An 18,922-nucleotide genomic window follows, 5' to 3' on the forward strand; every position below is an offset into this window, starting at 1 on the left:
GGACAGTCAATTCAGAGTCCTATAGTAAAATTTTCTACTAAGAAATATAAATGGAGACCTTCCCATGCAGACAAGTTTGACTCTGCCTTAAAGGCAAACTTAAACTCACTGCCTCTTGATGTGTTTCATAGAGATTACTTTGGATAATCTATCTCTGGGTGTAAAAATGCTCAAAAATTGCATCTTCTTGTGGAATGAAATCGAACCTTGTGAGGTGATATGATAATCATAAACAGCAATGGTTTTGTCAAGACTGAATGACTGAAACATGATAAATATTAACTTTGGATAGATTTCACTTTTCTGGGAATTTTTCTTTCCTTAAAGGGTTTCATAGGGTTCAAACAAATTCAGAGAACTTTGTCGTCACAAGAAGGAGGAAAATACAATATCAATAACCAACTCTACATTACCACATCATTCTAATGGTAAAACATTTTTTTTTTCTTTTTGGGTTAACGGACTGACTGCTTATCATGGGTTGAATATTTTAAAGATGTCTCAAATAGTCAAAACATTTATATTGATGAAGATTTTCTATCCTTTACAAAGGAATTCATTATTGATCATGACGTGCAAGAATCGCTCTGTGAAACCTGTACTGATGATGATATAAGTAATATTGTGAACAGGAACAGAAGTATTGGAGAGGTGGACTTTGCTCTTTGTAGTTTACGGCCATATAAAAGTCCTGGGCCTTGATTTTCAAAGCGCTGTTAGTGCTAAGACAGTCCTAAGTGCCATACATTAACTTACGACCAGCTTAGCACGACAGCTTCAAACATCTAGGCCCTGGTCCAGATGGCATTCCACTGGAGATGTTTAGTGGTAATAAAACAGTTTTGCAGTCATATTCATATAGCTTGTTTAATGGCATTTTTAGGTCAGGCACATTTCTACTCAGTATTATATTTCTACTGCATAAAAAGGAAACATTCACCAAGTAAATAATTATCGTAGTATCTTCCTTATGGATATTTGTAGATAAGTCATTACTTCTATTTTTAGCAGACATTTGAAAGAGGCTGCTGACGTGTTAGATCTGTACCCTGAATGTCAAGGTGGCTTCCATAAATGCTATTCTATGGTCGATAACATTTTTACGCTCCAAAGAGTTGTACAGAAATATTTGTCAAAGAAAGGGGGACATTTTACTGTTTATTTGGTGAGTTCCATAAGGCGTTTGATCTATATGGTCTGTTATCTAACCATGTCCATGGTCCTAAGTTCGATATTATCAGAGATGTGTATTCAAAGACGAAGGCTTGTGTTAAGTTAAAAAATTTAAATGTTTTGGAATATTTTGATTCTTTGAGTGGGGTTTTGAAAAGGCTGTATTGAAAGTCCTCTTTTATTTCCATTGTTTGTTAATAAGTTGTATAAGGAACTAATTACCTGTGGTGACAGGGGTGCGTTTTTTGATCCAGCATTTGCTTCTGTATGCAGATGATTTATGTTTGCAGATTCTGCCATTAGTCTTCAAAGGAGCATCAAGGTTTTATTGGAGTTTTGTAAATAATAGGGTTTGTAAAATTTGAGAAAACAGAGGTGTTTGTCTTTAGAAATGGTGGTAAATTAAGGCAGCATGAAGCACAATGTTTTGAATTGGTGTACTTCTAATATATAAAAATATTGGTAGATCTGACAGAGTTCGAGGCACCAAACAGTTTCTGATATTTATGATAATTTTGCAGAAAATGAATTTCATTTCCTATTTCAATATAAACTTTATCATGAGATTACAAAAATCAGCATTCTCTTCTGAATACATTATCATGTAGCAACTTTTCAATAGCAATTAACTGTTCTTCTTACATTAAGGAAGCATTGTCATTGCATTCTTTATACATTTGAATCTATATAGGATTGTCAAATGCCACTATATTGCAATTACACTTGTTTATTTTGTATAGTACATGGGCCTAAGGCCTTGTTACAAAATAAACCTGATTGATTGATGCTAGTGATGATTTGTTTTCATAGAGTTAAAAAAAAACATCAAAACATCTTAATATTACCTGTTGTAGCATGTAACTGATGACCAATAGGATTTTGCATGACACAACTTGTAACTTAAACATTTCTTCCTCAGGACATCCTATTTTCTTTCAGTCAAATATACATATATATATATGAAAATAAAAAAGCAGGTGACAAGACTAAATGGCTGTAGATTGTGAAAACATATCATTTTAATTTTTCAAAACAACTGTCACGATTGCAGGTTAGACAAACATATAAACAAGATAATCTACCCACTGAAATGTACATGAATACTACAGCAACCCTATTAGGTATACATCACATTACGTCACTGAGGCACGTCCCTCTGATTAGTTTTTTGGAGAAATTTTTTTGGAGTGAGTGAGTTATTATTTAGCGTCACATCAGCAATACTTCAGCCATATCGTGATGAGAACAATCTAATTTATCTCAATGTTAAAATCATAAAAACCTGTCACTGAACGACAGCAAAACTACTTGAGTATCACAGATAATTGTGCACTGTTTGATTCAAGGTAATTAAATGTCAAAATGGGTAGTTTTAATGATGGAGTTTCATTCATATCGATGTCAATAAATGATTTATGTATTTGTACCCTGCTAGAGTATATGTGATCTTCAAATGACTACTTGTTACTATCTTATTGTGTTACCAGAAATTCCTTAAAATTTTGGTTGGCCTTAAATTTTGTTAAGGGGAACTAATCAAGGTCCAGTTGGCTAGGAAATTTGAATCAAACCCAAGTTGGATTATATGTTTTCCAAATTTTATTATATAATTCAGTCACTGAATATTAAAGATAAACTAAGAAGTGATCAGAAGATGACAGTCCAACTTGATTTGATGCTTCCATGGAATCAAGAAATATAAGAATGACAAAAATGTGTAAATAGCAAAAGGCACAGCTTTAGCTTCTGTTTAACTTGTATATAATTTTCAGATAAAGTCACTTTAAACAATTCATAACCAGATACAACAATCTGCAATCATCCAAAACAACTGCACATTTTCAAGGTGGGATACATCATTTCTTTCATCAGCTACTCCAGATACATGTATCAAATAAGGTGCTATTATTCCCAGTGCAAGACAGGTGGTGTCTCTTGAAGTTTGAATGAGAACTACTGCTGAGTAAACTGCAGTTACATTCCTTTGTAAGGACTGCATATACACATCATTAGCTTTTACGTTTATTGTTTTAGCGGTATGTAAGACACAAAAACATAATTAACTCCCTTTATTTTTAACGGAAGTGACTGTGAGTAAATTCAGCTATACATTTACTCACTCACATGACACATCCTCTCATGGCCACTGCCTGTAGTCAACTGCTTGTCCCCTTCAATACGTCCAGTCCCCTCTGTCCAATTTATGCCAATCAGTATCCAAGCCCATCTATTGTGTTTATATTACAGTCCAGGTGCAATCGTGTGAGCTGCACTCCAATACCCTTAGCATCAAACTTAACTTGTATCAAATTCCCTCTTTTCTTTCTTTAAGTCATTTTTGTTAATCCAAAACTGAAAAGATAAAAAATTCCACCTTATCTACTTGTATTTCCATACAAGTTCCGGAACATGAAGGTAGGAGTCCAAGTACCATATAAGTACAATAAATCTCTTTTTGTCTTTTTGGAGTCTGATTAAAACTTCATACAGGGTTAAAATCCAAATTTCTTGTCACAGCAGAGCTTCAAAGCTGCCCATCACAGAGGACTTGGAGCAGCCTTGCTGGTGATGACCCTCTCTTGGTCAAACAGTCTGGCAGTCAGTGATAGCCACCAGTGGGAGCTTTAGCGGGGTTGTTAAATTGTCCCTCTTTATCTCTGTGTGAAGTGACCATATGAATATACCCATATCAACCTAATCTGCCATAGCTAATGTCTCTGCTGCAATGGTGCTTTGGACCACTTGTCTGTCCTTTCTTGAGTTCCAGCAGATCGGCATCACCTATCCCTTGAGGAAAAAAAAAATGATGTAGGCCCCTTGACTACCTCCATCTGATTGGAAATAAATATGATGTATCAGGGGCATAGTGGGCAAACTGGCTAAGGTGCCAGGCTAGTGATCCAGCGAGGTTGAGGTTTCAGGATCGAGCACACCTGTGACCGGGTGTAAAAACCTTGGAGTCAACTCTGTGTGCAGACTCTTTCAGTGTTGTCACAACCCCTAGTGTACAGTACACAACCCTGTGCACTTAAAAGAACCCATGAATCCGTTGGTAACTAAATAATATGACCAGATGGTGGCCACATGAACACGTGCATACACCTTAGTTGCACCTAGTAAACTTGGAAAAGTGTTGTGACTATGTGTCCCAGTCCACCTCGTTACCTCGGGTACCTCGTTAGGATGAGAGAGCCACAATAGATTCAGTGCGCCTAGTGGCAGCAAGAGTTGTATACTCCCCAGGGTGTTGAGATTGAAATACGATGTGCTGTTGACATTGACATCCAGTGATCGAGGGGAAAATACCAGCGCCTTGAGCATGCACAAGTGCATGGATATGTGCGCTGTATAAATATCCTCTCTATCTATGTAGGCCCCTTGACTACCTCCATCTGAGAGACTGCCAAAATTTGCATCACTGTATACTAGAAGCTCCATTTCTGAACATGACAGTCCTTGATATGTTAAGCTCACCTTTTCTGCCCTGATTTGTTTGATGACTTTGTTTATTTCCATTATATGTTCAATTTTTGCATGTGTGGTAGTTTAGGATATTTAGGGTTGGATATTTCAATATGGGCTATTAGTGTGTTCCCGGCTATGCTGATATGCATGGCCACAACACATCCGGCAGGTTAGTGTGGTCTGCTCTGCACATGCAGCCCATGTACTGCCTGTCTCTAGCCCTACAAAATGAGTAGCTTCATACCACTCCTTGTCTTTAGTCCACTGGTCCGCCAGAGGTGAGGACATTTATTTTAGTTGTTTGAGTCCTGGTGATCCAGACCAAGTAGATAAGTTTTTCTTAGTTTACCACAGGAAATTTATCTGTTTATTTGTTTTGGGCATAGGCTTTGAAATCAGTCTTGGTAGGATCTGGGGTCAGCTTAGGTTGGTGGGTACAGGTTAGGTTAGGTATAGGTTAGGTTAGGTGGTTAGGTAAAGTATATATAGGTTAGGTTGGTGGGTAAGGATAAGTTCAGGAATTTTGTTATGAATAAATTATTGAGTTCCCCTTGTCTATTTGTTATGTTTTACCAGCAATAAGGCCTGATTCATAGAACCTACTTGAAGTTGGCTACGTTATCATCACCGCATAAAAAAAATACACAACGCAAGGTCCAAAACCAGAGAATAGCCAACTTCAGCTGTCACTGGGCAGAAAAGCCTATTACAGATTTGGTGAAGTGACCAGGATCAGGTTTCTTGTTGCTGGTAGGAATTCAATTGCTGTGTCTGATAGTTGTTTCATATGGATGTTTTAAATCAAGAAGAGTTACTGGCCTTGTCTGATAATGGTATCAATGATGGGTTTGCGAACTGACAACTCAGTTTCATCTCACCCCCTGCATGCCCATGGAGTTGTAGATAGGGTGTTGACAAATAGGGAAGCTGACGAGTTGAAGTTCATACAGGAACCGGAAACCCATCAGTTCGATTTTCAAGACATGTTAATGATGGTTCTAGTGTGGGGAACAGGTTTCTGTCAACAACAGCCTATTTTCCTGAAGATTTAACACAGGATGATACTGTAAATCGTACCTATGTTAGTGATGCTTGTGACACCATGCTCATGCATGCTCATTTGCTAGGTCTCCTCGTTTGACTGTACATCCAGATTGTTTTGACAGTACATCCTGTGACTGGCAGGACTTCATAGTTCATTTTGAACAGGTCTCTGCATGGAACCGGTGGACAAATGTAGAGAAAGCACAACAGCTAACAATGTGTTTAAAGGGTACTGCTCAAACGTTGTTAAGCAATCTTACAACTGGACAGTTGAATGATTACGATGCAGTCAAGAATGCTTTAGGTCAAAGGTTTAATCCTAGGGGTAGAAATTTAGCCTTCAGATCAGAATTTAGAAACAGGAAGCAAGGAAAGGATGAATCCATAACTGAATTTGGGTACAAGCTCCGGCGCTTAGGTTTGCTTGCTTATCCTGAGGCTTCTTATACATCCTTACAACCACATCTGATTGAACAGTTTTTGAACGGTTTGACCAGTTTCAATATGAGGAAACGTGTCCTTCTCACATCCTATCACGCTTGATGATGCAATGTCCTATGCTGTTGAATATCAAGCCATGGAAGGTAGTCGTTCAAGAAAACCTGAGAATTATGATCGAGTAGGGTTGATGGTCACACATCTGAACCTAGGACAGAAACTCAGAGTAACATCAAGGAACCTTTAACCCTAGAAGCTATAGGAAAGTTGAAAGACAAAAAGTTTACGAAAGAAAGTCAGAGAAGAGAACCCCCTTGTTGTTATGTTTGTCATGACAAATGTCATCTCAGAAATACTTGTCCTTATCTTGAGATCTTAAGATTACCAACAAGTGCTAACAAGTCAGGAAATAGGTTGGGGAAACTAAATGATGCTCAGATTGAGGCCTTAATTTCAGCTCAGTTAGATAGGCCAGTTCCTACAGATGGAGAAAACATTGAGAATGATGCCTGATGTTGATACAGGATGAGCTATCCACTTCCTGGGAGAAAATATGCTAAAGTTGAAGGAGGAAGTTTTAAAGTTCTTGTTGATACAGGCTCCCCAGTTTCCATTATGTCACATGATGATTCCTGTAAGCTTGGTTTGGAGGGAACGTCTTTTTAGGTAGTTAGTAAGGATCTGCATACAGCAAATGATACTCCAATGGTGGTACATGGTTCTGTTAGGTTGAAATTTATGATTGATTGTGTGGAATTTGAGCAAAACTTTGTAGTAGCAGATCTGGGATCACTTAGCAGAATAGTTGGAATGTATTTCCTGGAGCAGTATGATGGGATAGCGTATGTAAAGAGGAAAGTTCTTGGTACCTCAAGGGGTTAACTATCACTTACCAAACAGAAAACTTACAGCTGTTCCAGAATAAGAGTGCTTGAAACAGTGACCATACCTGGGAATTCAGAAATGCTCATCGAATGCAAGGTAAATAATCCTCTCTCTTCTCAGAGTGGCATCATTGAGCCAAATAAATACTGGCGTAGCAAAGGTGTCATTGTAGCTAGAAGCTTAGTCCAGGGAAAGGAGAACACTGTTGTTGTTTCTGTATTAAATATGAGCAATAAGAAGACTAAGATGGAAAGTAGCTCTGTAGTGGGAATGTTAAGCACAGTGGAACAGGTAGTCACACTTGATGAAACTGGTAGCCCAATAGTGGATTCTTCAGAGTTACTTTGTAGGCTGTCACCAAATTTGAAGACATTGGGCAGTGTTCATGAATAGTGTCTGACAAATCCTGCAGATTCACTGATGATGGTCCAGTGGAAGTCTACAACCTGCTGGCCCCAATATCTGACTGTATATTTCAAAATGATTTTGACTGAAGTGGTCATATGTGACACATGACACATTTGTCAATAATTTAAAAACACATCATAAAAAATGTTAAAAAAGAAATGTTTGTATAACTTTTATTCTATGGGCTCTGTGAATTTTCCGTGGGTCAGACAGATATCTGAAACTTACAGGACCAAATGTCCTGTTATTTTCAATCACTATTCGTGAACTTTGATTGGGTACAACTGTTCACGAGATATCGATGTAACAAGAGTATCGGTTGGTCTTGTAGCACATTGTTTCACGTGCCTCTGTTTTGGGATAACTTTCCGACCGTGGTGACTGTTCATTTTTTGTAGCGCTAGATACATTGGGGAGGCTACATGGTTGGTGCTGAATATGTTGGGTAGGCTCTGATTGGCAGAGACATCTGTGATCAGTAGGTGAACTTTGACCCATGTCGGAGGTTGTTCTAGAGTGCTATATATGTGACCTGGCTTTCCATATTCAGTTGTCTAGCTTTGGTCAACCGAGTAACATCAGGTGAAAATCGCTCTTCAGATCCTTCAGGTCATTCCCTCCCCGTTTAAAGCTTGGAACATTAAACTGTAGACTAGGCCATGTATTGTAAGGTTTCTTCTATCAGTGTTAGGTTGGGTTGGGGGAAAATTAGGAGTAGGAAACGCACTAGGGTTTATAGCTTTTGGGCAACATTTGTATAAGAACAGGGTTAGTTTTGGGGTGGCTTAAAAGTACAGTTTAACTGATCTGAATCAATCAGTTGATGTAATAGTGTGTCATTTATCAGTTGTTAATTTTTGGTTTGTAGTTTTCTTCGTATTCTGTTTTGTAATAAATTATTGTCAGTTGTTTGCTTGTTTCTGTTATTTTCCTTACTTGCCCGATTAATGAACTGGTTACTTAGTTTGAAAGCAGAGAACACATCACTCTGAAACACTACATTTTTAAAAACACACAACGCAAAGTCCAACGAAGGTTGATTAACATCTTGTTCCTACCTAATTATTTCTCAAACTCAGCTGTCACTGGGCGAAGGTAACACACATCAAACCATGCCTCTTACAATATATATACATTGCGTAATTATTGTATTTACAGGAGTGTCTTCTTCTCCTACTTCTTCCACAAACGGAATAAAAGATATTGACCTCACAACCCGTAGCCTGTGGTTTGTAATCATGAGGGATAACACCACTATTTCATGGCTGAAACAGAAAAATGATAAATCACAAAACTCTGTAAATAGCAAAAGGCACCATTTTAGGATCTGCCTCACATATCTACCAAGTTTTGCAGAAAAATACTGAACGGTTTTTTAGTTATGCTCCAGAAAGGAAACGCATACCTCCATTTTGAGACTAAGTCTCTAGTTTCTCACTCTCAAACCAAGACATTGGTGAGTTGATATTATATTTGTGACCAATTACTTTAGATTTGATTCAGTTGCATTGTACTAGAAACCTCTTTTGTGAATTATTGTGTCTTGCTCTTGTCTGCTATTGCTATTGTGAAATTTATTTCAAATTTTTGCAATTTTGCAACAATTTAATTGTGGAACCAGCAAAATGGTGTTTGAGAAACCTTGAGAAGTTTGTATTGTCCCCTGACCCTGAGACAGTCAGTTGTGCAAATCAGACTTGTTGCTAATTTCTTCACATCTCAAACCTGATGCCAAATCTGCCATGAGGAAATTTCCAATTTTGAAAATTATGTTGAATCACTACATTGATGACAGAGTTTTCGAAAACATGATGTTTTGAAAATGGTGCAAGAGGAATGTTCAGACCAGTTGGAAATGAAAAAAATCAGAACTGAAAAGGATGGAAATAGAAAAAGAAAAAGACATGGAAAGAGAAAGTTTGAGATGGAGATAGAAAGAGATAGATAGAAAGGAAATAGAATTGAACAATATCAATATACTGGGACATATGCACTTCCTTCAGCTTCCTTTTGATGAAATCAATAATTGTAACTTTGAGGTGAACAGCTTCAAAACAAACAACACTTGCTGTATATGTAAACAATTTCTCCATACATCAAAACCTGCTACACTTGGTGTTGTAAATAATGTCTGTTGAACTGGTTTCAATCTCAAATTCTGCACAGGATTATCATGAAACATGCTGCAAGGGACCCTCTAGGGAGTTCTCAAGAAAAAGGGTGCAAGAGCTGATTTAATCCAAAGTTGCGATAATACATTCAGTGTTTTTCATATAATATATTAATCTAAATACAAAATCTGCTTAACATAAATAATATGGTAGCTTCCATCCCTCTTCCCTGAGGGCTGATAGTATTATTGAGAGAAGTGCATTATCTGTTTTCAAAAAAGTGTGGTCCGAGATATAAGAAGAATCAATCATAAACCAGTTTGCATTCAAAAACCTTAAGGGAGTTTTACTGACATTAGTAAACCAGTCTGTATTAACAAATCCTTCACCTTAAGAGCAGAGATTGAGTTTGGTTTCACTCAGCACCCATCTATATGGTGGTGTTGTGTAAAAAAATTGTGTCTGGACCACACAATGTTGTGATCAACATCAAAAGCATCGATCTACACAATTTAGCAATGACGACATGAGTCAAACAGTTCTGCAAGCCTGCCCATGAGATCCCGTTAGCTGCCTCTTACAACAAGCATGGGTTACTGAGGACCTTTACCAGCTGAACAGTCAGAATGATGCCTTGAACTGGTATTTTGGGGCAAACATTTGTGGCATAGACACAGTTCCTGACTGTCTAAAGTCATATGCTATAATGGTATGGTTGTAGATGGCAAGCAACCAACTATTGCCATTTATAGCATTTTTAACAATTTGCTCCAGTGTTTCTTCACTTACCATCTATCTTGATGACAGATAAGCTATTCACTGATATTTCCTGCTTGTTTACAGTTGCCAATTGTGTTTCTCCGAAATACGGTCAGAAATGAAATGAATGATTATTTACTTGTAATTAGAAACATGTCATGACTGTAAATGACCACATTACAGCTTTTGGCTAATGAAAAGAACTGAAGCCTTATTGGTGGTTTTAAAATATAACATCTGAAGACTTACTGGTGGTTTTAAAATATAGCATTATAGCATCAAAAGAAAAGTGTCATTTAATTAGTTGTAGTGGTTGAAACTATAATTCCCACTCAAGTTAAGTTCCAACTGGGCAAGTGACCCTTGCACATAAATATGTTGTAGTGTAGATCTTTGTGATGAAAACTGGTTCGCTTTTGATTGTGGCAATGGTAAATGAGTGTGTGAGTTTAGGTTTATGCCGCACTCAGCATTATTCCAGCTATACGACGGTGGTAACGGTAAATAAACTTTTACCGTTACAGTAGCAGTCATCAGATTTTCATTGGTGTAAGCGAATCATGAGTTCAGTTTTCACTTACTGCTTGGGAGTGTTAGTTTGGGTTTTATTGTAATTTAAAACTACCACTGTATATATTGTTGCACATTACACTGAATAAAAAAAACCTACAAACCCGTGCCAGTTGTAATCAGACACTTGACGTACTCAGATAGCATTTAGACGTTGGCCCAATGTTGGCAATAGTTGGCAACGTCGCAGTTAAATCTCATACGCTGGCCTGACGTTGGCCCAACATCAAGTAGCATCATGAAGATAAAACATTAAAGGGACACAACTCCAAGCTGTTAGATTTTCCCAGAGGGCGCTCTGATTCTTCAAGCATCTTGGCCATTAAGTAGACCCTTTAATGCTGTATCTGAGGGTCCCTGGGACTCAAACTCATACTTTTTAGGGGTCCTGGACAACAAAATGGGCGTCGCAAACACTTTAATAATATTATTACCTTCAAGGGCAAATATATCTGGTTTTATGATTTTCATACGATGCCCTAGGGCAAAATATTACTTTGTCATGGTAACGTGACATCATGAACAATGATATGATGTCACGGTTCTTCTGTGACGTTGTGTTCTACATGCAACAATGGCGGGTAGCCTGGCCATGTTTGAAAGTAGATTTGGGTTTATTTTCCTCAATTCAATGATTTCGGTAATAAACAGAACACTACATTTGTGCCCATGACATACTACGTTTACGACACTCGTGCCTAAATGTCGCTATATCCCTCACTCTAATCAAAAATACACGAGCCATGAAGGTCCAAGGGTAGAATAGGTCTTCAGCAACCCATGCTTGCCATAAAGGGTGACTTATATATAATAATGCTTGTCGTAAGAGGCGACTAATGGGATTGGGTGGTCAGACTCTCTGACTTGGTTCACACATGTCATCGGTTCCAAATTGAGCAGATCAATGCTCATGTTGTGATCACTGGATTGTCTGATCCAGACTCGATTATTTACAGACCGCCGCCATATGGCTGGAATATTGCAGCGTTAAAGTAAACTCACTCACTCAATAATATACAGTAATATTCCTTTATAACGAACTCAAAGGGACTGTTGTTTTCAGTTCGTTGTAAGCGAAGTTCGTTCTAAGCGATTCGGGAATGTTCGTGTATATTCAGAAATTACCAAGAATGGTCACCACGCCACTGGTTTGAGACAAGATCATGTTCTCACAGAAAATAAAATAAGACAAAACCAACGAACATATAATTGTCATGGATCATTCACTTCATCATCGATCATGTATTTTATTATGCATCTTTAACAAAATTGGTAATTTTGTGCTTCTGTGACGTCAGCCAATCATCAACTAACTTGCTGTCAACAGATGAGCTTTCTCTGTGTGTCATGGCTGAACATATCCCTCATCGCTTCTTAAGTCTCTCTAATCACGACTGATTGGCCTTGAAATCTGTATGTCCAAGTCTGCTGTGATGTCAGTCTTGGATTTACCGCCTGCATCTACAGCTTGGATGATTTGGTATTTTGTGTCGAGATCTAGAGCTTTACGTTCCGTGACAAGCCCTTCCATGCTGACTTGAAAGAAAGACTTCCCAGATCGCTATTTATGCCTTGACAATGTCAACAAGATTCACAAGATTAAATAAATGATAACATTTCACAGGTAAGTTTATTTTATTATCCCCTTGTTCCCCTGTGAGGAAGCCTGTTTGTTTTCACAAGCTAATTGGTGACACGAGAGATGACACGCAAGTGGATTCGGATCAGCTGTTCGTTATAAACACGTCAATTAACGCGTGAAATATCACTGAGGGCCCATCAATTTGTTTGTTGTAACAGATAATTCGTACTATCAGTGTTCGGTGTATACGGTAGTTAATTCATAACAACATATAGGAAAGCAGTCGGGACTTCTGAATTTGTTCGTTGTAACCAGCAATTCATTGTAAGCGTGTACGTTATAAGTGAACTTTACTGTATATCAACATTTAGGCACTTGTGTCGTAATGATGGTATGACATAGGCACTCATATAATATCCTCTATTTATTAACAGTTATTGTATTGTGTATCATGATCATTACACAAATAATTACTGTAAATTGTACATAATACCATAACCCAGCTTGTAGCAAACTCAGTGATAACTTATTGTTACTTGAGTGGAATTTTCACAAAAAGTATTTAGGCTTTTTCTGTGTGCATGTGGATGCGCTTATAAACTTTGTTGCATCCACTGTCAGTTTTTTTTGCATGTTATGATGCAGGAATGCATATTTGGTCAATCCCGGGCCATAGTAGTAGAGGTTTCCTGGAATATATAGCAGTAAGTGTTTTGTTATTTGTTTTTATTATGTTCAATTCTATTTTCAAACTATACCCACCAAAACACAGCAATGATTCATTCAGAAATACCAACATGACTATTTATGACTATTGTGAATGACTATTTACTTGAAATTAAAGGTCTGGAGTAGAATAGACCTTCAGCAACTGATGCTTGCTATAAAAGGTGACTATGCTTGTCATAAGAGGTGACTAACGGGTGGTCAGGCTCTCTGACTTGCTTGACACATGTCATTGGTGTCCATCTGCGCAGATCAATGCTCATGCTGCTGATCACTGGATAGTCTAGTCCAGACTTGATTATTTATAGACCACCACCATATGGTCTGAATATTGCTAAATGCAGCATAAAACTAACCTAAACTCACTCACTTGAAATTAAAAGCATGTCATGACTGTAAATGACCACATTGTGGCTCTCGGCTAACAAAATTCATGGCTGAAGCCCAAAAAGTATATGTGATTACACCGGTGGCTTTCAAAATATTGCATTCCCGCATCAAACAAAAAGCTTTTCAGCATCATTTAATTAGCTGGTTGAGATCAAGAATGCATGTAACTTTAAAGTTCAAAGCCGGCAAGTGGCCATCCTGCATAAATCTATAACTTGTAATGTAGATTGAACTTCAAAGTTCTGCAGTCTGGAGATCAACAGCGGGCCATCCACCAATATGACCACTGAATGATCCCGATAGTAGAATTTCATAATGAAAATTGGTTTGCTTTTGATTGTGGCTGTGGTAAATATACACTATTACAGTTTCAGTAGCAGTCATCAGTGTAATGGGAGCTTCATTGGTGTAAGCGAACTGCCAGTTCAATTTTCCTTGGGCACAATGTTAGCCAATGTTGGCCTGATGGTCACACTTACTTTGGGCCAACACTGGCATACAAGGCTAGGCCAATGTGATGGAACAACATCCCAATGTTATCAGGGGTAGTTTTCATAGACATACATGTTAATTCACCATCGAATAAAGACATTTCACAAATTTTCTAAGATCCAAGTCAATTTCACACGTTTGTGAGGAATACAACTGTAATTAGCTTAATGCATACTATTCATAGCTCTCCTGTACATGGTCACATGACCTTCATAGAGAGCCTTGCTCTGGGATAGAAATGTGGCACTTTCGTAACACTGCATGTACGTGACCTTGCAAAACTGCAGACTGAGGAAATAAAACATTACATATGTAGTACAGACGTCAGAAGTAGAGACAAACGTACAAACATGGATTTCAGTGGAGTATCTGCACCTCAGATGAACTGGGAGTCAGGAAACATCTATTAAAACTGGTGACTTTTTCAACAGCACGCTGACCTCATGTTTACCGGACCTCTCAGTGGCAAGGACGAAACAGCAAAGATAAGTTTCTTGCTAATTTGGGTGAATCAAAAGGGCAGAGCAGACACATTTTTAACACACAAAATATCAGCGATGAAGACAAAAAAAGTTGGATAAAGTATATGAAGCATATGAGAAGTATGTAAAGCCATGGTCAAATGTGATTCACGCTCAATTCCTATTTCTGTCAAGAAATCAAGCTCCCAGCGAAACACTGGATGACTTCATCACTAAACTAAAGCATCTAGAGAGGGATTGTGATCATGGAAACCAAACTGATGATCAAGTAAGAGATAGAACTGTGTTAGGAACGAACTCACATCGGGTTAGAGAAAAGCTAGTCAGTGAAGGCAATAAACTAACACTAACATCAGCAATCGTAACAGCAAAGACACATGAACTGGCACAGGCCCAAATTAAAAGCATCGAGGGTCCATCAACAATATTGGGATGGACAAGATAAATGAAAGAAAGAAATCCATTGCACAGCAACAGAGGTCATTTCGGAAGGATCAAGGTCAACCTAAGATGAATAATACCCCTAACAGCAAGTACACTCAACTTCATGCATGCGGAAAATGTGGCAATAGGTCACATGCTTCCTCAAGTCAGTGCCCAGCAAACAAGCATCAGTGTAAGAAATATTGCAAATGGGGACATTTTGAAAAGGTCTGTTGTGCAAAAGCAATACACATGCTCGATCATGATGATCATGATCATGAAAGTGAAGACCAATACACTTACATTGCACAGGATCGGAACCTTGCTGCAGCCTCCTGGGATGAACTGTACATAGATTCCACAGATGCTACAGATAAAGAAGTCAAATAGGATGATCAAGCATTCATGAAGCTAAAGCTCACCCAACAAGATGCCACAAGTGAAGTAACTATCAAAATTGATACATGGGCAATGATGAATATCATTCCAGAAAAGCTTTACCAAAGTAAGGAAATAAACAAGACCACACCATAGAACCAGTACATACAAATCTTCTTGCATATGGTGGAATCAGATTACAAGGCCAGCGTGGGAAAGTAACACTGGATTGCACAAACAAGAGCATGACATCAACGGAAGAGTTCATCATACTGTACACTGGATGCCCACCAATAACAGGTCTACAGAAATGTTCGAGACTAAACATACTCTAACTCCTCTGCACTGCTGACAAACAAGTACTGTATGAATATGCAGATGTATTTGAAAACCTAGGACTATTCCCAGGTGAACACAGCATCAGCACAAACCCAGAAATGTCACCAGTTGTCAATGCCTCGAGGAATGTACCTGTTGTCTAAAGGAACAAGGTAAAAGAAGAAATCGAAAGAATGGAGAACATTGGTGTCCTTATCAAAGTTGATGAGCCAACCCCCTGGGTGAATTTGATGGAAGTGATTGACAAGCCGAATTAGAACAAGGTCCGAATTTGTCTTTATCCCAAAGAACTTAATGAAGCAGTACTCACAGAACACCACAGAATTCCAAACCTTGATGATGTCATATCCAAACTTGCGGGCAGTAAATACTTCAGCAAGCTGAATGCCCGCAGTGGAGATTGGCAGATAAAACTAACAGAACAAAGTTCAATGTTGGCTACCTTTAACACACCCTATGGCAGATACAGTTCACCAGAATGCTCTTCGGACTACATTCAGCACTAGATGTAGTCACATGAAGGCCTTGATAGCGTTGACGCCATTGCAGACGACATCCTCATCTATTTTGACGTTAGAAGAACATAATACTCACACTCACACAGCAATACCACAATCACGTGGGAGGGGAGTGAATTTTAATAAAGATAAGTGTGTCACTGGAGTGAATGAGGTCACTTACAAGTACTTCGGACACAAATTCACAAGTCAAAGCCTTATGCCAACGAAAGTCAATGTCATCGTGATACTCCAACAAAGAGGAACCTGCTTACTATCTTCGGAATGGCAAACTAACTGGCCAAAATTGTACCCAACTTGTCCAACATCAGAGCACCACTGAGGATGTTAACAAGGCAAGATGCAGCGTGCCATTGGGATGCAACACAGGACCAAGCCTTCAGTCATCTCAAGAACATGTTATCTTGTGAACCAGCACCAGTACTCCAGTACTTCAACCCAGAAAAACAAGTCACTCTACAAGAGGATGCCTCAAAATATGGCCTAGGCTGTGTCATGCTCCAGGAAGATAGACCTTACCAACATGACAAAAGCGGACTATGACGTGAAATCATTTTAACTGTAATTATAACAAGATGCATTTTATTACACATCAAAAGAAGAGAGATGTAATGAGGATAATGCATGCTATTTATAGCCCTCCTGTACATGGTCACATGACCTTCATAGAGAGCCTCGCTCCGGGACAGAAATATGGCGCTTTCGTAGCGCTACATGAACATGACCTTGCAAGACTGTAGACTGAGGGAATAAAACATTACAACAATCAATCGTATAATATCTGTTTAATTTTCCGATGCTTAGTTATCAAATGGCAACAATTTAATCAAAATATGTGCAGTGATGTACACTCCTTTAACATAATGGGATTGTGTATTGTGGAACCATACGTTAGTTAATAGATGTGATGTCACTAGTTAAATTGTGGCCGGAAAATAGAACTGAAATTATGTGCACTGAACAGAGATGATTTCACATTTATCTGTCAAACATTTACAAAGACCCATCCTGAACTCACTTCATGAAAATTATTTATGCTACACTGAAATAACATATGTAAGTTTATGGAAGTAAGTTAAAAGTATAAATGGCACATGTCAGTAGGCACGCACGCACGCACGCACGCACGCACGCACGCACGCACGCACGCACGCACGCACGAGACAACAGCAGTGTTGTTTCAACATTTTCTGTTATCATCTAAGATATACTATTTAAAAAATTTCAATATTTTGAATTGCCTCCCCATCATTTTTGATAGAGTGTAAGCTACAACAGACAGGTAAATTTACTGCTTAACAATAATCACCCTATCAACTAAGTTAACCATAACATATTGTTAACAAATAGGGTTAGTCTATGTTGGTTAAATTAAGAATGTGATTGTGTTTTCTGTGCAGGTGATGTCTACTGATTGTGACAGCATATTCCATTGAAGTACAGAAAATAGAGAGTGATGATTCCAACTGCTGTACCTGGTATGTACAAAGCAAAAATAATGCAAACATCTTCCAGGATGAAAATATCTAAGCAAATACTTCATTTTAAAACTTGATATATCCAAATCAGTTAAGTACGTTTCTCCTGTGGATCAGTGCCACCAGATATCCGATGATGTTTTAAAAAGTAGCCAATGTTTGTTTATATCAAAAACGGATGTCTTGCCAAGTCATTAGATGTTTCGTTCATATTTTATTCAGAGGCAAAGGCACAAGGACAGACCATGGATACAGATGAAGATCTCCTGTGATTACCTTTCCACCTCTTCATTTGATTACTGAAAATATAAAGATGCCCTACCACTCAGTCCAAGTTCTAACATTTAATTTAAGAAATAAGTTAAGGTCATCTAAACCAGAATTATCATTGTTCATTTTGTTGCTGCCAAAGTTTTGCCTGATCAAGAAAATGGATTGTGGGACATCAGATGCAGAAACGCTGCTCTCACTCTTGCCCTCAATGTTAAAAGCTGGGGTGAGGCCAAGAAAGATTTAAATGTTTCACACCATTGTGCTGGGCTTTTCAGTAGGGCCTGTTGTCTGATGGCTATTGATGTGAAACGTTGGCCCAAAGTTGGCACAACAGTCATAATTACATTGGGCCAATGCTGGCATCTGATGTTGGGCCAACAAAAGTGATGACAGTTGGCAGACGTCAGCCAGCAGAGTTGGCACTGATGAGACGATAATGTGTGTGGCAAAAACCCCTAAGGGACCTGCTTGCGCTGCGATTACTCATGGTAACTGTTCCATTGTCTTGTAGTAGTGCTAGGCCATACACAAAATTTCTAGCTTCAGCCAGAGCCAGTGTGTAGTTAGTTAATACCCAGCTAACATCACATTACAGGGCTAGTATTGGCATTGTTCACGTCAAGTTTAGTTTATTGTATTCAAGGCTCTCTGCCCATATATACAAGGAGTTACATGCATACACATAAAAAAATGACAATTATGAAATTACTTGGATAACCTATTGTTTCACATTTTTAGACAACAGCATGTTTTACAGATAAAGTTCATTAATGGATGTGAGAATCGAGACGAAGGCACTTGTTGAGTGTTTTGATAGATAAGACTTTAAATATATTTTCTTCTCAGATCATTATAATATGGCCATACAAATAAAAAATGGATTTCATCGTCAATAGATGAAGTGCATATTGGACAAATTCTCATATTTCTTTCTATAGACAGTCTCCTTCCTTTATTAATAATTCAATCTAATAGACCGAGTCATAGC

The 18,922-nt window shown here is 38.2% G+C and overlaps 1 protein-coding gene across 2 annotated transcripts in view; it reads right to left on the bottom strand.

Annotated features, from left to right (window-relative positions):
• Positions 1-18,922, bottom strand: part of LOC137265813 (tyrosine-protein kinase receptor torso-like) — a 504,354-nt gene that overhangs the window by 470,009 nt on the left and 15,423 nt on the right. The window lies entirely within an intron of this gene.

Source organism: Haliotis asinina, chromosome 15 (genome assembly GCF_037392515.1).
Source record: "Haliotis asinina isolate JCU_RB_2024 chromosome 15, JCU_Hal_asi_v2, whole genome shotgun sequence".
NCBI lineage: Eukaryota > Metazoa > Mollusca > Gastropoda > Lepetellida > Haliotidae > Haliotis > Haliotis asinina.